Genomic DNA, 23,737 nt, shown 5'->3' with positions numbered 1-23,737 from the left:
TGAAAAGGCCCAAGGTGAAGTTCCTCAGGTGTGAGGAGCATGTCCTTTGCACAGGCATCTTGGTAGGAAAATGGGAACATAACCCCATCGCCCGGTTCTTCAGTCAGCCATATTCCACGTGCCTGATGCACCTTAACTCTTCATCCCCTCTTTGCAGCCCTACAGGGTATGGATCATCACTGTGGTTTCCACTTTACCGACAGAAAAACAAAGCACAGAAGAGCCGAGTAACTTGCTAAGGTCACACAGCCAGGCTGACCTTGGAGCCCAGGAGGTCTGACTCCTGAATCCGCACCGTAAACCCGCCCGGCCCAGCCACCCCTCTGTATTCCAAGAGCTGGGCGCGTGGCACAGACTCAGGCACTCGGGACTCAAGTGAGTCCAACGGAGCAGAGCTACGAGGAGGGGACACTGGCAGGCAAAGCCTCGTCCCGAAGGAAAGCCAGAACCAGGGCAGCCTCCTTACAAACCCCCTTCCACACCCCACTGCGGGTGCTAGTTGCCTGGGCGACCAACTGTTTTCTACTTCTACCTGAGCTGCTGAAAAACGATTTCCACAACCATCCCTCTCCCCGTCAACAAACTGTACTGGCTTAGCCGCGGCACTCAGCCCAGGCTGAGGAGACCAGACTCCGTGGACAGGGTGGGGGCTGCTCCCCACTGCCCTGCCCAGGGGCCCTAAGCCCCTCAGGACTGGCAGCCATATAGGTGTACCTGGGGCCCAGTCAGGGGCCCAGACCTCGAGAAGGGTGCCCCGAGCAGCTCAGGTACAAGGCAGTAAAGCTGGGCTGGCTCCAGATGGGAGCTCATGCTCGCCCAGGCCCAGCGCCCTGCGGGAGAGGGGCCAGCGGCCCCTCCCTGGGCCTCTCCTTCAGGCAGTCAAGCTGAAGGCCCCTGCATAAGCAGGGCCTGTGTGGTCTGGGGTGGAGCACTCAAGTCCAGTCACAGATGTCTCTGGGCCCCTGGGGACAGCTGGTCAATGATGCCACACAATTTGGTATCTGAGCATGCCCAGGGAACCCAGGCCAAGGAACCAAGGTTAAGGAGGGATGCCCAGGGTGGGCAGAGGAGGGTCCTGGGAACAGAAGTCCCACTCCTGCCACCATTTCCCCCACACTAACACATGCTGTGCACCCACCCGCTGATCCATGAACCCCACTTATGTGGAATTTGTATACTATGTATAATGGAATACTATACATGAGTAAACAAAAATGAGGCATTTCTATGTGTCTCTATGCCCAAGACCCCCCCACACACACATATTGCTAAGGGGAGCAATACAAGGCAGAACCCAGTGGGTACAGAACACACAATAGTGCGTTATGGTATGTGTATGTCAGTGTGTACGGAGAAAACACTCACAAAGGACTCATAAGTAACCGATTCTATAGGTTTCCACTGGAAAGGATTAGGTCGTGAGAGACAAACCAGGAAAACTTCTCTCTGTAAACCTTTGTATATCTTCTAAGTTTTGATTCATGTTCATTCATTAATTTAAAAGGAAAATAAGCAGAGGCGCCTGGGTGGCTCAGTTGGTTGGCATCTGACTTTTGATTTCAGTTCAGGCCGTGATCCCAAGGTTGTGGGATCGAGCCCTGCATTGGGAGCCTGCTTGGGATTCATTCTCTCTCTCTCTCTCTCTCTCTCTCTCTCCCCATAAAAAATAAATAAAATAATAACCTGTAAAGAATAGCAAAGTGACAGTGTTACCACTGATTTTTTAATCTTCCTTTTGCATATGCATATTATTTACAATGGATGTGAATTACTTTCTAATAATAATCACAGCAAATGTCTGGGTGTGAACTATGTGCCATCTACTTTCTAAGCACTTGGCATGCACTATCTCATCCAAGGCTCAAAGTAAAGCAATTATTACACCCACTTTACAGATAAGCAAACTGAGGCCCAGAGAGTTCAAATAACTTACGTGGGGTCACACAGTCAGTGACAAAGACAAAATCTGAATCCAAACGGTCTGGCCCCAGATTCCATGCTCTTCTTAACCTCCACCTTATACTGTGTCTCTAAAACAAAACAAAACAAAACAAAAACTGAATACTGACAGAAGGAAAGCATATGAAGAAAGCAAACCACAGAGCCTCCAGGGTGCTAGAACATTTGTAATCCTGGGAACCCAGCTCCATCCTTCCTGCTCCTACTATTTCAGCAGGTCTCCTGCAGTCCTGCCTCAGCGGGAGCCGGGCGCCCCTCCTCCCACAGCACCGCTTCATGCTCAGGGACCCGCGCACCTCTTGGTGGCCTCACAGAGCAGAATGAAGGCCCGTGAGCAAGGCCCATGCCACAGCCATTTCAGAGGGTAGACCATGGCGTGGGGGACCCGCTGGGGCAGGGCAGCGGCAGGTCCGGCCAGGAAGCTCCTTGGGAAGGGGAAACGACAAGTTGTTGTTTTGGTTTTTTTGTGGGTTTTTTTTTTTAAAGTTAACTTAGATTTTTTTTTTCAGTTTATTTATTTTGAGAGAGAGAGAATGTCGGGTGCTGACCCCGACATGGGGCTCGATCTCAGGAACTGCGAGACCATGACCTGAGCCAACATCAAGAGTCAGAGTCGGGTGTTTAACTTACTGAGCCATCCAGGCGCCCGCACCCCCCCGACAAGTTGATTTTTGAGTGGTGTGGAGTCGGGGGTAAGAGGCTGTAGAGCACGGAGGTTACAAGTGGAGCTTTAGGGGCGCCTGGGCGTCTCAGTCAGTAAAGTGTCTGACTTCAGCTCAGGTCATGATCTCATGGTTCATGAGTTCGAGCGCCACATCGGGCTCTGTGCTGACTGCTTGGAGCCTGGAGCCTGCTTCAGATTCTGTGTCTCCCTGTCTCTCTGCCCCTCCCCCATTCTCTCTCAAAGCAAAAATAAACACTAAATAACATTTTTTAAAAAGTGGAGCTTCAGCTCCGGCTGATCTCGGCCTACATCTGATCACCACTGCCTGGGTGAGTGCAGCTTCCCTGAGTGAGTTTTGTTGTGTGTAGAACACGCCACCTGTCCCTCTGCGGATGGGTTCCCTTCTGAGAGGGATTCATGCCCTGGGCACACACAGGACCCCCCACAGACGCTCCCAGCCCGGGGCAGCTGTTGGTAAGGCCCTAAGATCACCCAGTTCTTGGGGGCTGAGTCTAGAGCCTGGCCCGGGAGTCAAGCCTGGGGTTAGGATCTTGAATCCAACCCTGAAGGGACAATGCACAGCGCAAAGGTCTCCCCTTAGGGGCCTTTAGGACCTCAGGTTTGGGGGCTCTGTGGCCCCTGAGTGGAATGGGGAGCTGGGTCAACAGCCTCATTCCTGCCCATACTCTTCTGTGTTTTCTTGTGGGGTGTCAGGTGGGGGAGTGACTGGAATATGCCAGGGCCTGGGTCGCCCAGGCGCTCCCGCTCCTCCTGGGGGCTGAGGTCTGGGCCCTCTGGTAGGGGCTCCCTACTGGCCAGGCCACAGGCACGCAGGCACCCGCGCTGAGCGGCCTCCTCAGAAGGGCGGCCTCGGCAGCTGAGGAATGCAGGCTCAGGGCAGGGGAGCAGAGGCTGGGGAGGGGGTGGTTGGCCCTGAGCTTCAAAAGAACAGGCAGCAGCTGCGGCTGGGAGGGCCGTGGCCCTCCCCCTCTGGCATCCAAGACACCATCAGAAATTCCACCCCAGCAAGAAGGGCCAGCCCAGACAGCAGATGGGATTGTTTAGAGCCACTTAGCTGGCCCACTACTTCCCCCAACCACAGGCGGCTCCCCCCTCTTCGCCTTGGCCCCTCCTTCATTGCGCAGAGCAGAGCTCCCCTTCCACAGCCTGGGGCACCCAGGAGCCAGCTGCCAGGCGTCCCCTCCCCACCTGAGGCCTTCACTTGTCCACACTGCCTCACCTCCAGACAGCCATGTGCCCGCACACGCCCTCTAAAGAGGCCGGGTTGGGAAGACAGAAGGAAATCTCATGTTTTCACTTCCAGATAATGCCCGCTGCCAAAGGTCACCGAGCCTGCGATCTGACCCTAGGCTCCTGGGCCAGTGCTCTCTCCCCGTGGGGTACACATGCTAGCATGCTAGCAATTCCAGAACAGCTCATGCGCCTGCGTGTGCTATACACAACCAGCTCACCCAGACACGTTCACGCACACAGCCACAGGGCATGGACGACCTTCCTTAGACGTTTTTCCCCAAACACTCCCAGCCAGCTAGGTACTCAATCCATTCCTCCCTTCACCTTACTCTGAAGCTGTGCTTTTAAAATTACAGCCACACTCTCCTCACACACACTAACTGCACTAACGCCACCCTCGGTGCTTCTCACAGCCCATGCGAGCCACTCCCTTCACTAGGCAGGGCCGCAGGAGGCCCCAAGCCCTTTCTCTCTCACCCATCTGTGCCCAGAATTGTTTTTACACTGTCTGGTGTGGCAAAAGTGAGGTCAGGCCAACCTGACCTGCCGCAGAACTGGCCCGAACCAGGAAGCCGTGCACCCTGGCCAAGGCACTGTAGGACCAGCGCCCAGAACGGAGTGCAGGAAAGGGCCTCAGGCCGGCTGGGGCAGGTAACCCTGGCCCTCAAATTGGACAGTCAGAGCAAGAGGGCAGGAACTCTTGGACATCCCATAACCTGCCTTTTTGCCTCCAGAGATCTGTCTCCACCTCTAGAAATAGAAACAGTCCTTATTCAGCCTGACCTTTCCCATCCCTGAAATCTCCCAGGGATGCGAGGACAGGGGTTGCGTAGGGGATGAACTGGGGCCAGAGAAAAGCACCACTGAACTAGTTACACACCATGACGGTGTCTCTGCAGAAGGAGGCGGCCGTATCGCAGTACCCCAGGGCTGGAAGGACCGGTACCCTTTCTTAGCTACAGAACCAGAACCCCTTTCCTTGTATGAAATCCTCAGCAGGAGTCCATTCTATAATGACGCTAAGTAGAAACCCACCTTTGCCGCCCCTCCCTCAGCATATGCATCATCAGAGACCCTGACATTCACTGAGTGCTGGGCGATGCTGCCTGTGCGTGGTGTCAGTTAATCCTGCCAGTCATCCAGAACCGTAAATCATCGCCTTCTACATGACGAGAGCCACTTTCCGGAGTCACGTGTGACCCCGAGGTTCTCCAGGGCTGAGCCACCTCCAACCGGCACGGCCTTGCATGGCAGAAACCAGTGTGCCTGCCAAATCTCCCGACACCCTAGTTACCTGCAAGAGGTTTAAAGCCTGGGAGTTAACCCCATGCTCTCTTCTGAGCTGTTTGCATCTCTACTGCTACCACCCACTCTCTAGGGAACGTAATTGTGCTTTCCTTTCAGTCTCAGAAGCAAATACTCCTTGCATTTAACGCAGTGTATCCCTGGGCCACCTGGGTGGCTCAGTCAGTTAAGCGTCTGACTTCAGGTCAGGTCATGATCTTATGGTCCATGAGTTCGAGCCCCGAGCCGGGCTCTGTGCTGACAGCTCGGAGCCTGGAGCCTGCTTCAGATTCTGTGTCTCCCTCTCTCTCTCTGCCCCTCTCCTGCTTGCACTCTGTCTCTCTCTGTCTCTCTCTCTCAAAAATAAACAAACATTAAAAAATAAAGAAACATTAAAAAATAAAGAAACATTAAAAAAATAAACAGTGTATCTCAGAAGGTGGTGAGTCTACATCAGACTCCCCCAAGTCTGTGTTTGCTAAGAACACATATTCCGTACCCCACCACAAAATCAGAATCTCTGGGGGCGTGGTCTGCAAATCTGCATCTTAACAAGCTCTCTAGATGATTCTGGTGCCCAGGGAAGTGTGAGGACCACTACCTTACAGGGTGATGCAGTTTGAAGCCATTGATTCTGGTTTTAGCTTCATCAATAACCTGCTAAGTGACCTTAGGCAAGTCATTTTGCTTCCTGGGCCTCCAGCTTCCCATCTGAAAAATGGGCAGGGAGGCCTAAATGATCTTCAGACCTCTCTCTCCTCTGACAGCCTCTGTGTCCACCCTAAGTCCCCAGGTGTATGAATTGAATTGTATGGACTCTTCAGTCCCTATAGCTGCCAATGTACACTGTAGGCACATGTTAAAAAGAGTTCCAGTCTAATTGATTTAGGGAGATCTGCAAAACTACCTTCTCTCTGGCTCTAGGTGCTAAACAAATGGCTTTTGGATTATCCACAACACTTGCCCCTCCCCTGAGTGTCTACTTTCTTCATTCCAGCCTGAGCCAACCAGGAGTCTGTAAACACTGGGTCTGCACACCTGGGCTTAGTCAACAGTCAGCAAACAAAGGCTCTGCCAAATCATCCCACATGCCCAAACTCGCACCCGCTCTGTTCTCAAGGGGAAGCACCCAGTCTGGGGTGTGCAGGCCTTGCACGGCCTTCCTCCACAGAATGGGCAAGGGGTGGCTGGGTCAGATAGAGGGTGTGGCCAGAATAGCCCCCACCGTGGCAAGTGGGTTGCAAGGTATCCAGACTTAAGGGGTGTGAAGCGACAGCCTGGGAAAGCACCAGCCCTTGCTGGGACCTTCGAAAAGCAGCGGGGCATTCCTCAGTCTGTCCCCGGGTTCCTTGATAATCACCAGTTAAAACACAATGTATCCAGCTAGTGCTCTAGCATTGCTTACTAGCAGCAATATGATTGATTCGTCCTTCAAGGTCTATGTATCCTTAACAGCAGAGATGTGGGGATCATCCAGGCCCAGAGCCCACCGACACAGGGTGAATTCAGCTTCATGCTACCTTTACATATAGTGAACTTTTATGTTCTCACAGAATTAGCAAAGGGGGAAGGACGAACAAGAAAGGCAAGAACGGGGGGCGCCTGGGAGACTCAGTCGGTTGAGCGCCCGACTCTTGACTTCAGCTCAGGTCATGATCTCAGGGTCGTGGGTACGAGCCCCATTGTGGGCTCTGTGCTGACCGTGTGGGGCCTGCTTGGGATCTTCTCTCTCCCTCTGCCTCTCTCCTCTCCTTATGTTTTCTCGCTCTCAAATTAAAAAAAAAAAAAAGACAGGAATGAAAGCCCAGCTTCTACAGAGGGGAACATCTGGGAATCACTGCCAGGCCTGCCGAGTCTACACCTTTAAGGATTTCGAAATAGATCATTCTCTCACTCTGAGCGTGCCGACTGCTCCAACTGAATGTGCTTTACGTGTGCTCTGCGCGTCAACAGTTCCCAGTGCTGGTTGTAGGGGAGAGTCCACAGTCCTTTCCATTCAGCCAGGCTCTAGGCTGGCCACGGACGCTTCAGGAGGGCCTCGCCCTGGTGCGGTGGGAGGCACTCCACCTACACGGAATCCTCGAAACAATCCTCCAAGGCAGGAAGTAGGTTATGTTGTAGATGAGGAAACTGAGGTACCGAGGAATGGACTTGCCTGAGGTCTCCCATCCAGGAAGTGGCGAGTCAGGAATCTTCCCCGAAGCCCACACTCCCAACCACTTCCCGCACTGCCACTGCACCGCACTGCCAGAGGGCCTCTGACCTCTGCATGGGGCAAACAGGGAAGCTGAGGCTCTGGCCAGACTAGCAATGCATCCCCCCCACCCCCCGCAAGGCATCCTGGAGCAGGAGCAGAAGCCCTGCGTGGAGTAGCCCCAGAACAGGGAAATAGAAAAGAAGTGGGTGCAGCCCTGCTCAGAGCTGAGCACATGCCTCCTCTGCTTCAGCGGCCCCAGGCCCGGAGGGGGCAGTGCCAGGCTCCCCTTCCCACCCCCTGCCGGACCTCCCTGCCAGGGTCTGGGCTGGCCTCAACAATCCTCTGCAGGCCCCACAGGAGGAAGTGGCCACACTTGAAAATCATTAACGTGAGGGGCTGAACTTGGGGCTTTTGTTCTTGAGCAAGTACTGTAACATTTCACTTTCAGGAAGGAGCTGGAAGGGTGGGGCTGGCTCGGAATTACACAACCCAAAACACAGGCTCAGACACACACAGGTCCCACGTGGAAGTCTGTACCGACAAGCCCCTTGAGGAAAAGCACAAGCAAACCCACGGCCTCTCCCGGGGGCAGGTCCCCGCAGAAGATGCAGGCCAAGCCATCGCTACTGCCTTTTTTTTCAAGTTTATTTACTTTGAGAGACAGTGGGCCATGCAAGCGAGCAGGGGAGAGGAAGAAGGAGAGGGAGACGGAGAGAGAAAGAATCCCAAGCAGCCTCTCTGCACTGTCAGCACAGAGCCCAATGCAGGGCTCCATCTCGTGAAACCATGAGATCATGAGCTGAGCTGAGATTAAGGGTCAGATGCTTAACCGACTGAGCCGCCCAGGCGCCCCTTCACTGCTTTTTAAATCAGGGCTTTGTAGTCATCCATCCAGGGAAGCCAAGTAAAGGAAGAAAATAACAAGGGGGTGTGGGGGGGGGTTCGGGCCCCAGGCTGGAGAGAGGGATGGCTCTCACACATCTGGCCAGACAGCCTGCCCCCTGGCCCGCCTCCCTCCACGCAGGTGCCACCGTGCCACTCTGATGCAAGGGAAGCTCGGCAAACAGCCTCACGGCACCCCTGTGTGTCTAGACTGCAGTAGCCCTCCCCTGAAAGGGTCACATCCTGGCCATGGGCAGTGGCGGCCAGGGCTGTAAGGTGAATTAGTTAATCCTGGGGCAGAGAGGATGAAGTTTGGGGAGGAAAGGGGGAGGGCAGGAAGAAGTCAGTCAACAGGGGAAAACCTGTTTTGAAAAAAGTAATACAACAAGAACAGAACAGGTTTTGAGCAAGCCACATAAGCCCTTGCAACCAGGGCTGTCCCTGGATGCCTGGGAAGGGCCCCTGCTGCCCCCACCCCCACCCAACAGGGGTCAGTCAGAGGCTAAGGTTTTCACCTGCTCCCCTCCTGCACCTCATTAAAGCTTCACCTCCAGGCCTTCAAGGAAATTGGTAGAAATGGGATCCTTGTCCGTTGTCAATTATAAAGTAAACAGCTCTCTGGGGAATCACGCTCCTTTGGGGGTGTCTTCTCACACCCTCAGACAATCCCCTCACTCTCCCCCTCCCTCAGGTCCTCTGAGGGTGCGGTACAAGGGACCGGGCTTGTTGAGGGCCGGCTGGCAGGGGCAAGGCCACCCACCAGGTCCAACTCACCCCCCTCAGAGCGGCTCTGTTTGTAAAGGGCTTTCGGGGACAGGAAGCAATAAACAGAGTCAAGCGGCCAAGATGCAGGGGCTGATTATGCAGTTTATGGATTTTCCAGGCCGCTTTGTACTCTCCCACCAGCTGCCTGGGGCTTTGCAGAAAAAGGTGCTGGCAAAAGACAGGCTGGTCCTTGGCTTACAAGGTGGACTCTTGCCAGGCCAAACTGGGTCTTTCCTGGTGTGGGAGAGCCCTGGATGCTTTGGCAGCCTCACAGGCACCTTCTCCGTGCCCTGAGCAGAAGCCCCCACCCTGCCCACCCCACCCCACTAGAGCCCGACTCTCTCTCTCTCTCTCTCTCCCCCTCCCTCTCCTCCTCCATTGCTCACCTCTCCATCCAACTCTAAGTTACTTGACTCCGGGAATTCCCAGGGGGAGGGCGTGCGGGCGGGGACTGCCTCTTGGCTGAGGTGGGTGGCCCTCCTTCACAAAGACACTCACAGCTCAGCCCAGCGTAGCTGCCCTGGGAGTGGAGAGCCCCTTGGGAACGGTGGACACTGGTGGGGAAGGTGGTTCTGGGCTGCACGGCCGCCCCAGTTCCAAGGTCCGCTCATTTTCCCCAAATAGGATGTCATCTGGTGAGATGGGGGCCCACGTGTGCAAAGCAGTAAGGTCAGTGCAGTTTGCAAGAGGAAAAATGGGGGAAGCCCCTCACTTGTCTCTTAATACCCACGAACCAATAAATAACACAGGACACACCCCCAACATGGGAAAGCAAGCAGCAGAGACCAACACAGAATGACACGAGAAAGCCAAGTTACTGGGCGAGTACACACTCCACTATTTTTGCCCAGGGGTCTGACTCCACTATTTTTGCCCAGGGGTCTGGGTGTGTACTTGCGTATCTGGACCTGCACAGGAAGTGCTTACAGATACTAAGTAGCAGTTATGGTAGAGGTGGGGCCGCACCAGGGGGGACCTTTTGTTATTTACTTCACCCTGCCCTACATCCTTTGAAGTTCTTCAACAAACAGATATTATCTCTGTAGTTTAAAATTAAGAATTAAAAAAATAATAAAGTGCACAGATGGTGGGAATGTAAAATGCTGCCTCTCTAGAAAACATGGTGGTAGTTCCTTAAAAAGTTAAACACCAAATTACCATATGTTCTAGCAATTCCACTCCGAAGGTGTACACCCCAAAGAACTGAAAGCGGTGGTTCAAACAGGTATCTGTACACACCCACGTTCTTAAGAACATTATTCACCACATCCCAAAGGTAGTAACGACCCAAGAGTCCATCAACAGATGAACAGATAAACAAATTGTAGTGTATACATATGGTACAGTAGAGGGGCGCCTGGGTGGCTCAGTCGGTTGAGAGTCCAGCTTCGGCTCAGGTCATGATCTCACAGTCCGTGGGTTCAAGCCTCGCGTCGGGCTCTGTGCTGACAGCTCAGAGCCTGGAGCCTGCTTCAGATTCTGTGTCTCCCTCTCTCTCTGCCCCACCCCCTCTCACTCTCTGTCTCTGTCTCTCAAAATAAAATAAAGACAAAAAAAAATTTATTTGTATGGTACAGTGGAATATTATTCAGCCATAAAAAGGAATGACATTCTAATATAAGCTACAACACGGATGAACCTTGAAAACATGCTAAAAGCCAGACACAAAAGGACAAATGCTGTATGGTCCCACTCCTATCCTACCTAGAATAGAGAAATTCCTAGAGACAGAAATTAGGAGAGAGGTTACCAGAGGCTGAGGGAATGGGGGAGGAAGTTATTGTTTGATGGGCCCAGTTTCTGTTTGGGAGGATCCACTTCCAGAACTTGGAAATGGATAGGGCGGTGCTAGTACAACAGTGTGAACATACCCAATGTCACCAAACTGCCCCTTAAAAATGGTTAAAATGGGAAAGTTTATGTTATATAGATTTTACCAAAACACAAAGAACTACATTTAGACCCAAGTCTAATGCCTCTACCGTAACCACCTCTACCATAATTGCCAAGTCAGGCAAGAGGAGGTGGTGGAATCACCAGACAGAAGGGGGCGCTACTTGGGCTATTTTCGGACACAGTGCAACCAGCACACAGGAAATCCTGCGGGCACAGAGGGGCTCTGTCCCCATCTGCATGGAGTGGATCAGGGGACAATGACACCCCTGTTGAAGAGGACTGTTCATGTGGCCCTGCAGAGTCACACATGCCATGGGGTTGCGGGGAGATGGCAGTGCAGGGATACTTTCTGGAACATTCGGAATAGGTGGGTTATGACACTCTAGGAAACAGCTATTGGAAAAGGTTTGTGTCTGGAAAATGAGGCATGCGTCTGAGAGCCTGGGACAGAAAGGGAGTGGGGAGGGGAGAGGGGAGGGGAGATGGCTTGCCTGTCCTGCAAGGAAGGAGAGAAGGAGCCTAAGCCAGAGGAGGGTAAGAAGAGGGCGCTCTGGCAGACGGAACTCACTCCCTTCTGCATTCAGCAAACATTACAGAGCGCTCCCCGGCACCAGACACTGGGAAATCGGGAGGCAGGGGGTAGGGGGTAAGAGAACCACTCATCCTGCTCAAAAATGTATACATACGGGGCGCCTGGGTGGCTCAGTCAGTTAAGTGTCTGGCTCTTGCTCTTGTGAGTCTGAAAGCACCATCAGGCTCTGCACTGGCAGTGCGAACCCCATTTAGGATCCTCTCTCTCCCTCCCTCTCTGCCCCTCCCTGCTCACTCCTCTCTCTCTCTCTTAGAATAAATAAATAAACTTAATACACACACACACACACACACACACACACACACACACACACACACAGCCAAGAAACCTAAGACCGTGCCCAGCTTCCACCTTCTTAACAGAAAGTAAAAATCCTTTTTACTTGAGGCCAAGCCATTCAAATAGGAAGTAAGATCAAAACTGCCAGTGTGGGCGGTGCCCCTGGTGACCTGGCGTCATTCACACAAGCCTGCCTGTTGGGGAGCCCCCAGGCATCAACCGGTACTGGGTTCTTGCCTCCGGAAGGGGAGAAGCTGGCACAACAGGGGCGGGACAGCAGGCTCGGCTGCTGGATCGGGACCTCGCAGGTGCACGGTTTGCTGAGCTCCGACCCCGCCTGGCTTCAGTTGTGCAAGGACCACGAGGAGCTGCGCGTGGGGCACGTTTGTGGCCCATGGCAGCCCCGCTTCCCTCGAGATAAGAATATGTAAACAGTGGACTGTGTTCTATAAGGACATTGTGTCCAGGGCCTTGCTGAAATGTGTCATGTGTGTACGTGGGCGTGCAGGAAAGAGGGCGGCAGGCGCTTCTGAAACCTCTGGGCATGGCCACTGTGAACTTCTCAGAGACCCATTCCTTCTAGAACCGTACTGTCCAAGAAGGTAGCCACCATATATAGTCCCATAGGACATATAAATTTAAATTGTTAATTCTTTAAAATGAAATAAGGTGTAAAATTCAGTTCCTCATAGACCAATTGCAAGCATTCAATAGCCACCGAGGCCAATGGCCATCGTGTTGAGTAGTACGTATTGCAGGACACTTCGGACATTGCAGGAAGCCCTGGCTCTTCTAGAGCCGAAAGGGGAGCCTTCCTCCTGAGCAGTGTGAAGCCCTCGAGCACCTTATTACGATTATCCGGGATGACGAAGGACTGTGGGCAGTTCATCCCGGACAGAGGAGCCCTTCCACATCCTTCTGGGAAGGGCGGTAAGCGCAAAGACCCCTTCTTCTGAGCAGGCAGGGCCCCTCCAGTCTGGGCAGAGAGAAGGAGAAGTCCAGCTAGAAGCCCAAGTCCCAGTCCAAACCTTGCAGGGCCCTGGCCTCAGAAGTCCAGGTTCGGAAAAGGCCCTCCGGTTTGTCTGCCAGGAGAAGGGCATGCTTTGCCTCGTCCTCTGTCCCCTCTCCTAGGTGTGCCCTGTGGTGGCCCCAGCACTGCCTCCTTGGGCTTCTCCAGAGCAACGGGAAAGAGAGGAGAAGAGCAGCTGAGGCAGAGGGGCCGAGTGTAGGGGGGAGGAGGGCAAGCACTTATTAAAGAAAACACTAGTATTTTAAGGAAACCGATGGAGCAGGCTAAGGAAAGGTGCTCTGAGAAGTAAGCATTGTTGGGTGTTTGGGTGTGTGGCTTTGAGTCAACCAGAGAGAGTAAGACTGGTCAAGGCACCCCCCCAGCCCTGCACACAGACACAGGATGACGGGAGATGACTGATACACCTTCGCTCTTAACGTGACCAATTTCCTTCAGAGTTTCCCCATTTCCGTCAAGGGCCATCACCTCCCCAAGTGTGTCCTGGCCGGGCCCCGAAAGTCAACCAACGCGAACCATCAATCCATAGTGTTTGCAGCAAGCGGCAGATGGGGGGCTGGGGACTGGGAGGCGGGCTAGCAGACAGTGCACGAAGTGTGGGAACAATGGGGAACGGAGACCCCAGGGGAACCTCTGAGCCTGGGTCCTGCTCCCGGCTCTGCCACATGGATCCTTGAGCACGAGCTTCTTCCCCTGAACCTTTTCTAAAAACACAAATAAAAGCAAACTGCTCTAGACAAATACAAGTTTGTTACATTCGTGTCAAGACAGGAGACTTGGTGGGCCTTCTGGGTGGCTCAGTCAGGTAAGCATCCAATTTTGGCCCAGGTCATGATCTTGTGGTTCATGGATTTGAGCCCCATGTTAGGGTTTGTGCTGACAGTGTGGAGCCTGCTTGGAATTCTCTCTCTCTCTTCCCTCCCTCTGCTCCTCCCCCACTCATGCTCCCTCGCTCTCTGCCTCTCTCGAAATAAATAAATACACTTAAAAACAAATGTATAAAAAAGAAAAGAGACATGGCCAGCCACCCTATAACCCCTCCACGTGCCACACGCTGACTTTTGCAGCAATCACTTCCGTGCACTTCTTGATTTTTCAAATGCACATCCCTGGACACTGTACTTTTTTTAGTCTTGCATATTGTCCTTTAAGCCTATTTTAATCTACAGCTTCCCCCATCATCCCCCTCTTTTTTCCCTTATAATTTGTGAGTTGACCATGTGACTATGGACTTCCCTAACTGTCTGAAATTCATGAACCAAGTTTCCCTTTCTCTCTGGACCTCAGTTACTCCTTCCTTCCCAGCACCGCCCTGGGCGACTTACGGTGCTCCTGTGACAATAAAAAGAGACAGTCTGAAAGCACATCAGGAAATGCTTACAATACTTGTTAAGCAAAAATGCAGGATACACACGGATGCATATGGTATGCTTTCAGCCCAGCCAAGGAAAATGCCTAGGGGAATGGGCAGCAGGAAACATGCCATCTGTCTGTCGATAGTTTTCTTCAGTAGAAGTATGCTACCCCCAGCCCCCTTTGTTCCTTCTTACATTTTTTTCCATGATCAGCATTTAACAGTGTGACAGGGCACAAGTCATTTTATTTTATTTTTTTAATGTTGTATTTATTTTTGAGAGAGAGAGTGTGTGTGAGCAGGGGAGGGAGGGAGACACAGAATGTGAAGCAGGCTCCAGGCTCTGAGCTAGCTGTTAGCACAGAGCCTGACGCAGGGCTCGAACCCACCAACCTTGAGATCATGACCTGAGCCGAAGCCGGATGCTCAACCGACTGAGCCACCCAGGCACCCCAGTACAAGTCATTTTAAACATTTCAAGACAAGAGTGCTTTATGTATGTATGTATTTATTTATGTAGAGAGAGATAGCAAGCAGGGGAGGGGCAGAGCGAGAGGGAGACACAGAATCCCAAGCAGGTTCCGTGCTGTCAGCAGAGTTCGATGCAGGGCTCAAAATCAGGAACTGCGAGATCATGACCTGAGCTGAAGTCAAGAGTCTGATGCTTAACTGACTGAGCCACCAGGCGCCCTGAAAAGAGTGCTCTTAAAGCGAGGCACGAGATCACATGTGTCACCAGGCCTGTCCACTCTCCCATTGTGGGACAGCTCGGCTTTTGCTCTCTACTCCCACCACCAAGCCAGCTGAGATCCGAAAGCCTCTAGTTTACCCCACGCCTGCTTCTTGGATGTCTCCTAGCTGCTCTTCCGGTCCCTCTCCTGTCCTCTTTCTGTGCCGCCAACAGAAAGACTCATCTCCAATGTGCCGCATCACTCCTCAGCCCTCCGCCTCTCCTGGAAAGATTCCTCTGTCGGCATTAGCGGTGGCCACCGTCAGAGCATCGGGGTCCCCTGCAGGGCTGTTGAACACACATTGCTGGGCTCTAACCCCAAATCTCCAGTTCCCAAGTCTGGGGTGGGGCCCAAGAATATGCATGTCTAGCAAGTTCCCAGGTGATGCTGGTTCAGAGACCACACTTTATTTATTTATTTTGGGGCGGGAGGTATCGGAAGCAGAGAGAGAGGGAGACAGTGAATCCCAAGGAGGCTCTACTGTCAGCGCAGAGCCCAACACAGGGCTCAAACTCATGCGAGATCATGACCTGAGCTGAAATCAACCGACTGAGCCACCCTGGCACCCCGAGAGACCACACTGTAGAACACTGATTTACACCATTCCTCTGTCTCCTGAACAAGCCCTGTCCAGCTTTCAAGAGCTGGTGCAAGGTCCCCTTTCCCTGAGGCAGTCTCTGGAAACGGCAGCCCTTTCGACCTCTCTGTTCTTCTAGACCACCCCCAGCACTGGAAGTGTTCTGGTGGTCTGAAAAAGGGGAGAGAGCACTTAGTGGCCATGAGGTTGGGCAATGTGGCACTTTTGCCATTCACTGCTTCCTTCCATCGTATCAGCTCCTCAGGGCAGGTGCTGGAACATTTTTTCAGGGACCTCACACTATCCAGGCCACCCAAATCTGTTTCACTCACACACAGACTTCTCCCTATGCACTCGTTCATTCCCTGTCAGTCAAAAAGCACTGAGTGAGCACCTACTGTAGGTCAGATGCACAAGATGAAAATCTCTTTTCTTCATGGAGAGCAAGAATTACAATAGCATAAGTTACCACAGAAGCCTGCAGAAAGGGCTCCTCCCAAAGGCAGTCAACAGCCCACCTCTGCAGCCCCAGAGATCACTACCCACACACAGCCTCGGCCTGTGGTCACGCCTCAGTGTCGCCATGGTGAAGGCTTGGTGGCCATTTGCAGGCTTCGCCTTTCCCCAGGTAAGCCACCCAGGACTTCCTGGAGACAAGAGTTATGGGCAGATATTGGCAGGAGAATAGATGTCCAAGAAAGGAGGCAGAGCAATGGTTGTGAGATAGGGAAGCGGAAGGGATTCCATTTTAGAAAGGCTCCATTCGCTCATGCTCTGCATCCACCTTGCGTCTGGGTAAACCAGAGGAGCTGCGTTCCCACTCCACGGGGCAAGCAAGGAGGCTAATCATTCTCTGAGTCTTGCCCTAGCCCCCAAACACCTGCCACCATCTAAGAAGAATCAGATCTCAAACATGTTCTAGGACATTAGATTCGAACAAACCCCAGCCGACGCTGGCATCAGCGCCCCCTCCCTCCGATGATTTATGAAGCAACACCTATTGTTCGCCTGACACTCGCCTCTGATCAGACCCTTCCCTGGATTCCTGAAGCAACGCGTACCCTGGACCCCTTTCCAGTATAAACCCCTAACCCCAAGAGACAATGAGACTCGGTCTCCTTTCCTTTCTGAGTCTTTCAGACACTCTGTCAGATACCCTATCACTTATGCTGTTCAGTAAAGCCTGCTTTCATTTCCTCCTGGCTTGCATTTGATTTCTATCCTGCACGAAGCCAAGGACCCTCTTGACTAGTCCTATGGGGCCCCCCTGGGTCCTCAGACTGCTGGCCTCTGTCAGTTGTGACAACCCATGGGAGGGAGGCAGGAAGATACCACCTCCTAATAAAAAGGTAGCAAATGTCTGAGAAGCAGACCATTGTCCCACTTCGGCAAACATATGGGGCTCCGGACACTTAGGCTTCTGGCCAGCAAGTCATTGTGAGCAGGCTGAAGAGACCATGGATTCTATGAGGGAGACATTGGCTTCTCCATGATCTTGGGCAACTTTTACCTCTCTGTGCCCCCTTTTCACTATCTAACAATGTTTTTAAAAAGTAGTAAAGCCCCAAACAAAACAATAGAGATCCCTATTGGAGAGATTTAAAAACAAGCAACAGTAATGCCTCCTGCAAAAGTGAAACAAAGAAACTGCAAGGAGACCAGGCAGGGAAAGTCCAGGAGTCCTCCGGTGGGAATACGCTGCCTGCATTCACACCCTCTAGAGCCCCGATTCTCAGGTGGAGGGGTACAGGATCAGAGCGGGGGAAGGGGGAAAAGGGGGTCGGAGGTGGGCCTTCTAGGTAAAAGCCACTACCCTGAGGTGAGTAGCAAATCATTCTCTAAGGAGGGAGAAAGGAGGGCAGAGGCTGCTGGGAAAACATCAAGGGAACCTAGAGACCAGCTGGAGAGGAGAAAGAATGTCAACAGTGACGTACTCTTTGTTTCTGCCCCCCGCCCCTACCCAGGCACACTCAGAGATCTGGTTCTGGAGAGGAGTCACCATCCTCAGACTGACCAGTCTTCCAGGGCCTGCTGCTTTAGCCAGTGTATGTCTGAGTCCTGGGCCACGGCTTCCTCTGACCACCACGGGTCTTGGCACCTTTCCTGGTGCTTTTTTTTTCTTAATGTTTATTTATTTATTTTGAAAGGGAGGGAGGGCCAGAGAGAGAGAGGGAGACAGAGACTCCCAAGCAGGCTACTCGCCATCAGCACAGAGCCAGACGTGGGGTTCAAACCCACCAACCCAGAGATCGTGACCTGAGCAGAAATCAAGATTCAGATGCTTAACCAACTGAGCCACCCAGGTGCCCCCTTCCTGGTGCTCTTAAGGCCTTGGCCCCAACAGCCTCACCCTGATCAACTGCAACTCTTTATCTCAGGATTCACTTTGCTGTGCTCCTCCTCCAAGAAGTCTTCCCAGAGGCACTCGCTGGCTCACCCCCACGCAGCCTTGGCCTGTTAGATTCTGGCTGCAACTTCAACGTGGCAGCACTGGTCACATATCCCATTATCAGTGTGCAGCTGGCTGTCCGCTGGGACCACTGCTCTGGTCTCGTAAGGCTCTTCCACCCCACCACCGAGGCCGGTGCCCAGCATCAAGCAGGCGAGCGATACAGATATGTGTGCGACCAGGAGAAGGTGGAGGGCTCCACTAGGCAAAGTTTGTTAGCTTTAGCAAATACTTGTTTTAGCACTTCCTGTGTGCCACGGAGAAGCCGGAGACCCTGGGAGGAACAGTGGAGAGCTGGGCAGGAACGCAGTGGGGGGTGGCTCCTGGTCCCTGCTCTCAACCAGTCTGGGCATCTGGGGTTCAAAGAAAGATTAACACTCGGAAAAAACCGGCTGCCTCTGAATCCGTCACCCGCTGAGGTTTAGGGGTCACAGTAGCTCCCACTCCACGCTTTGCTCCACAAACCAGGGGTCCAGGTCGTTGTCTGCAGGCGCAGGAGCAATTCAGGATGTGGGAGACCCCAGGCATCAGCGGTCCCACTGGGAGCAGAGGTCAGTTGAGAAACAGGGACAAGGCCATCAAGGATGCTGGTGCACAACGGCTTTTCTCCCCCATGTCTCTTCGGGAGCAGCAGAGGGGTGGCCTGCACCTGCCCCACCTGGCCGGTCTGGGCCCAGGAACAATGAGGGGGTGTCCCAGTAGCCCAGGGGGCTTAACTCAAGAGAGGCTGTGCAACAAAGCAGGAACTCCGAGTGGCCTAACCGTAGGCAGGAAATAACATGTATTTGAAGTAACTGGAGTGACTGAAAATGAGCCATGCGACAGGGCATAGTGAGGTGTATTCCCAGGGCCTCCATTTAATTTTCGCACCAACCCGATAAGACAGCTACTACTCTCCTTGTCTTACCAACAGCAAACCCGGGCACTGTTCCGCTGGAAGGAGAGAAAGCAAGACCGCAACCCTCAAAAATGGGGTGGGTTTGGCCAAGGCTGAGTAGAGATTTAAGGGTCGTTGAGTGAAGCATTAGGATGCTTGCTGTTTGTTCTCTGTCTTTCCTAAAGCCAGGACAAAATAAAACGGGATTTAAGTTAGATGCCAGAAGAAACTTGTTGACTCTAAAGGGACAGTAGAGTTCACTTCCCAGCATAGAATCTGAAAGCTGTAGCTCCAGCACGTCCCCACTCTGCGGGCAGGAGACTGGACAACGTGACCTTTACCAACACTGCTGAGGGTATCTCCCAACACACTCGGGAGTCTCCTCAGGCGATTCTGCTCCAGGTCCTGAGTCGAGGGAGGCTTTCGGACAATGCAAACCCAAGGTTAAATACACCCTTTGCTGCATTTAACAAGCAGATGGGTAGAGAGAGTTCAGATATGAAAATGAAATTTGGAGTTTGTTGATTTAATCAAGAGGCCGCTGTGACGGTACTAAAGTCAGCACGAGGGCAAGTATTGCTGGAAGCCTAGCGTGTCGTCTGTTTACCAAAGCACCAGTGACCAGAGGTGACTGGGAAATGCGGCAGGCAGGACGCTGCTGCTTTGAAGCCCACCCACCCATGAACTTCTGGGAGGACTCAAAACACAGAGCTTTTTCTGCCATTGCCCCAGGCTGCTGGGGCCAACGCTGGTGCTTTGGCCCGATCAGGCGCTTCCCCTACTTAACTGTGACCAGCCACGGACGTAGAATACCTGGGGCAGGAGGAGGGGGTGCCTGGGGACCTGGATCAGAAGCAAGAGGCTCAGTCTAAAGAGAGGTTCCTGATTCTGAAGGTTTATCTCAAACCGGGTAACCCACTGGTTTGAATCAAACACAGCGTTTACTCTTCACCAGAGGACAGTCACGTGACACTAATACAGCAGAGTTTACCCAAAGGTGGGGTTTCCTGAAGGTAAAAGGAGTCACATTACCAAAGAGGTTTCAAACCTCTCACGCTTTCAGGAGACATCAAGGCCCAAAAACATCAAAGTTGTCACCCCCCAGGTCCTGCCACAGGGTCAGGCTGTTGTCACCTTTCCCACCCAGCCTCCTGCCCCAGGTGGCGAGTGCCCAGGAGGGCTGAGAGTCTACAAACAGGGCAGGCTCCCCGCCCTCCAACGGCCTCACGATGAAGGGGAGGCCAGGCCAGGCTCCCTGCCTTGGAGTCCCCGCTAGAAGACTGAAGGGAGCTCCCCGACCAGGGGTGCTCCCAGCCTCCAGAGTCCCCCTGTCAATCCCTGCGCTGCCCCCACCTTTGTCTTTGATGCCAAATTGGAGAGGGGTGTGGAAAGCAAAGAAAAATCCCCACTAGGCATCGATTTGCCCAAAGCAAAGGCAACACAAAGGCTGCACCTGTTTCCATGGAGACACGACTGGGGAAGCAAAGGAACAAAACAGAGCGAGAAACACAAACCCGTCACCACCTTCCGGGCTGGCGTGATCGATGTTGGCGGGCTAGAGCCCTGACAGGAAGACGGCAGAAGGATTAAAGGTAATCAGATCTAGAAGCCATACCCTGACCCTTTTCAGTTGGTAGAGAGGGAGGTGAGAAGCCTCCCCATCCCCCAGGCCTAGGAGCCTGGCCCTACTCTGGGGAAAGCTCCCCAACAGCAACAAAAATCCCGGATAGAAATCCAAAGTGAGCAATTATTCACTTTACAAAAGGATTCTTTGCTCGACAAAGGGATTCCTTGAAACAGCAAAAGCCCGTGGTGAATTGGAGCGTTTATTTTGTTTCACTATTTCCGTGTCTGAGGCTGAGGACAGAGAGCCAGGGAGGGGCTTCCCGCTGAAAGTTTGTAAGAAAAGACAACAAAATTGCCAAGGGGAAGGGATGGAGGGGTGGGGACAAGACTCTTTATAAAATATCTGCTGGGAGAGGCCCACGAGAAATGGAGACAGAGCAGCTTGGAAACAGAAAGGTGAGTTGGCTGAGCACCAGGGCCCCACGCACCCCAGGGAGCACCCCCAAGGACCCGCAGCACAAGAGGCTGGGCAGGTCCCGGCCGGTGGACCCCAAAAGCAGGGCACTCTCAAAGCTGTTAGCTGAGGGGCAACGTGGAGAATAGGAGGGGGCAGCATTCAAACCCGAGCACAACAAGGGGGAAGGCTTGACGTGCTCCCGGGTGAAGGCCAGAGAAGATGCCAGCTGTAGGCCTAGCAGACAGCATGGGCCCAGGGCAGTCATGAGAGCCTCGGGCCGGCTCGCGTCACCCATCAGGTGACCTGCACTGAGCGCCCCTCCGCATATGTTGCCATCCTGGGAAGGAGGCGATGCCACACACCAGCACAGCCCTGCCCTTGGACAGTCTCAACGGGGACTTCACTCCACTCGGTTTTGTTTTCCTGACTGTAATTCCTACAGATCTGGAACAAAAACAACCGTAACAGCAACAATAATATTTACTGAGCACACTGTGTGGGCCAGACAGTAAACGGCCTTTGTTTCACTCACCCTCTCAACCGGCCCATGAGGGAGATTCTATCCTCATCCCGGTCTACTGATGGGGAGACAGGCACAGAGAGGTAAGGGACTTGCTTAAGGTCACACAGGTAGTAAATGGCAAAGCCTGGTGTGCCCAACTTCCAGGCCTGTGAACACAAGGCCAAATGCCTGCCACATCAGCCCTTTTGGCAGAGGTGCTGAGAACAAGAGGTGCAAGTGACTTGCCCTGAGGCAGGGGATGGGCTCTGAAGACCAGCTCTTCAGACCCACCCAAGGCTTTTTTTGCCTTGTGATGCCCTCCCACCCACCCTGGGAAGGCCAGTGACTTTCCTGGTGGGGTACAAGGACTGGCATGTGGCCATGAAGTTAGTCTCCTATTCTGGGCCTCAATGTACCCATAACAAGGAGACATCATTATAGTGTGAGCTCCTGCCATCTCACTGGGAAAAGGGGACCTGGAAAGAAACATGGGACATGGGTCCAAGGTGTCACTGGGAAGCCCTCGGGAGGAAGACTCCAGCTCCAGCAGAAGATTCCCAAAGGCCCACAAGCTCTGGAGTGAGCAGTGTAGCATCTGCAGAGCAAAACCCTGGGCAGCATGTCCGGCGGGCGCCTGGCTTGGTGTTCTTCCCACCGGCACCCGTCTGGGAAGTGCGGGCGCTCTCGGCTGTTCAACACGGCTGCTCTCAGGGAGTCAACCTCCAAAACCTCACTTCCACAAGTAGTCGGGCTGTCCTTCTTTCCTTTCCTTCCTCCTTCCTTCCTCCCTCCCTCCTTCCTCCCTCCTCCCTCCCTCCTTCCTTCCTTTCTCCTTCCTTCCTTTCTTCCCTTCTCCTTCCTTTCTTCCTTAACTTTCCTTTCTTTCTTTAAAAAAATTTTTTTTAATTAAAAAAATTTCTTCTTTAGAAAGAAAAAGCACAAGCCAGGATGGGGCAGAGAGAGTCCCAAGCAGGCTCCATGCTGTCAGTGCTGAGCCCAACACGGGGCTTGAACTCACAAACCTCAGATCATGACCTGAGCCGAAATCAAGAATCAGATGTTTAACTGACTGAGCCACCCAGGTGCCCCAGGTAGGCCTTTCTTAAAGGAAAACATTGTGCTGGGAACCCTCTGAATCTACAACTCTCTTTTTTTGGCGGCCCCCCTAAACATTTACCAAAAGAAAGGGCCACCCCTAGCCATTCTAACTGGGTGCTGGTGCTCTCCCCTGGGGTGTAAAAGCCACCAAACAGACAACTGGAGAATGCAGCCCCTCCCCCGGGGGGAGTCCCCAGGGGATGGACATTGAGAAGGGAGCTGGTCTTATTTTACTAAGGCCTTATCTTCCTGAACTACCCGTCTGTTTATTTCAGGGATAGGATCAGGAAGCCAGGAAGCAGACACACAGGGACACCTGTTTAAACACATTCATTCAAATCACAACACGGAGTCTGACTTTTTCTGACACCAAGTAAGATTTGGCTGAGGGTTTGACCCACAAGGTCCGGCTCTACCAATGAGGAACTATGACAGGTGATTTCTGTAATCACAGGGGCTGCAGTGGCTGTTCTAGGGCTTTGACACAAATATATTCGAAGCAAGTACATGACATACCATCAGCCTGGTAATGCATTCTACTTAACATGATGATAAAAATTTTTATGTGTGAATTTTAAAAATGTGTAAGGGGATATAGTATTTCAAAAATTCTTTTTACAGGGGCGCCTGGGTGGCTCAGTCGGTTAAGCGTCCAGCTTCGGCTCAGGTCATGATCTCACCGTCACAGTTCGCGGGTTCGAGCCCCGCGGCGGGCTCTGTGCTGACCGTTAGCTCAGAGTCTACAGCCTGCTTCAGATTCTGTGTCCCCCTCTCTCTGACCTTCCCCTGCTCACACTGTCTCTCTCTCTCTCTTTCAAAAATAAATAAAAGTCATAAAAAATTTTTTTAAATTCTTTTTACAGACTCCAGAGACTAGAGAGCAAAGAAGTTTGAAGCCTGTTGCTTTATTTCCCTGGGCACCATATTCAGGGGCTCTAGCTTCTGCTCACCAACAGGAGAAGTCAGCGACAGTGTATCCGACATGCACCAGACCTGGAACCTGGGTGTGAGCTTGTTTCTGCTACTTCTTAGCTGTGTGGATCTGGTTAAGTCACCCAAAAACTCCCTGAGCCTCAGTCTCCTCATAAGTAAATGGAAATAATACCATACAAAGCATATTAAAAATCCTGATGGCGATGATGACGTAGAAGGAATGATGGAGAAGTGCATCAGTATATAAAGCTCCAAATACTAGCCAACCAACAAGCCTTCTCTGTTTGGCTCAGACAACTTACGGTATTCAGATCTCGATCACGCTAATAACTTAATATTCATCAGGCGCTCGCTACGTGCCAGGCACTGGACTAAATGCTCCACAGGCTGCAGG

At 52.7% G+C, this 23,737-nt stretch overlaps 2 long non-coding RNA genes across 3 annotated transcripts in view; one reads left to right on the top strand and one right to left on the bottom strand.

Moving 5' to 3' along the window:
• The window catches only part of LOC115282313, a 56,706-nt gene that overhangs the window by 8,707 nt on the left and 24,262 nt on the right, over positions 1–23,737 (bottom strand). The window contains exon 2 of the long non-coding RNA XR_003904593.1: positions 1,934–2,030. This is a non-coding gene — a long non-coding RNA (uncharacterized LOC115282313). The remainder of the gene's footprint in view (positions 1–1,933; positions 2,031–23,737) is intronic.
• Positions 20,310–23,557, top strand: LOC115282314. 2 transcript variants are annotated; one of them, XR_003904594.1, is made up of 2 exons: positions 20,310–20,379; positions 23,274–23,557. It is a non-coding gene; the product is annotated as an uncharacterized LOC115282314 (long non-coding RNA). The 2 variants fall into 2 exon arrangements; XR_003904595.1 differs by lacking the exon at positions 20,310–20,379 and adding an exon at positions 22,367–22,403.

The sequence above is a fragment of the Suricata suricatta genome, chromosome 17, assembly GCF_006229205.1.
Source record: "Suricata suricatta isolate VVHF042 chromosome 17, meerkat_22Aug2017_6uvM2_HiC, whole genome shotgun sequence".
In the NCBI taxonomy this organism is placed as follows: Eukaryota; Metazoa; Chordata; class Mammalia; order Carnivora; family Herpestidae; genus Suricata; species Suricata suricatta.
Note: the sequence above shows the minus strand (reverse complement) of the source record. Positions and strands in the feature narration are given on the sequence as shown.